Here is a 335-nt window from a genome sequence, read left to right on the forward strand (position 1 = left end):
GCTTACGGCCATACTACCCTGAAACCCCCCAATCTCGGAAACTAAACAGGGCGGGCCTGGTTAGTACTTGGATGGGAGACCGCCTGGGAATACCAGGTGCTGTAAGCTTTTTATGGTTTTCGCTCTTGCCTGACAGCAGAGGGCGCTGTTTGACACTTTTTTTCTGGAGTCTAGCCTGCATCACCTTCAAATAGGATCTTTTCAGTTGACCTGGCACCTTACGGCCATACTACCCTGAAAAAAAACGGTGAGAGCAGTTGCAGAGTAGATCACAGAGAGATATTTTTTGAGATATATTCAGTTTTTTCTTTTCTATTGAAAGTGTTTTTTTTTTC

At 44.5% G+C, this 335-nt stretch overlaps 1 pseudogene; it reads left to right on the forward strand.

The window, feature by feature from the left end:
• Positions 1 to 108, forward strand: LOC131111092 (5S ribosomal RNA; annotated as a pseudogene).
• The last annotated feature ends 227 nt before the right edge of the window (positions 109 to 335 follow it).

This window comes from Doryrhamphus excisus, unplaced genomic scaffold, assembly GCF_030265055.1.
Source record: "Doryrhamphus excisus isolate RoL2022-K1 unplaced genomic scaffold, RoL_Dexc_1.0 HiC_scaffold_24, whole genome shotgun sequence".
Taxonomy (NCBI): Eukaryota; Metazoa; Chordata; class Actinopteri; order Syngnathiformes; family Syngnathidae; genus Doryrhamphus; species Doryrhamphus excisus.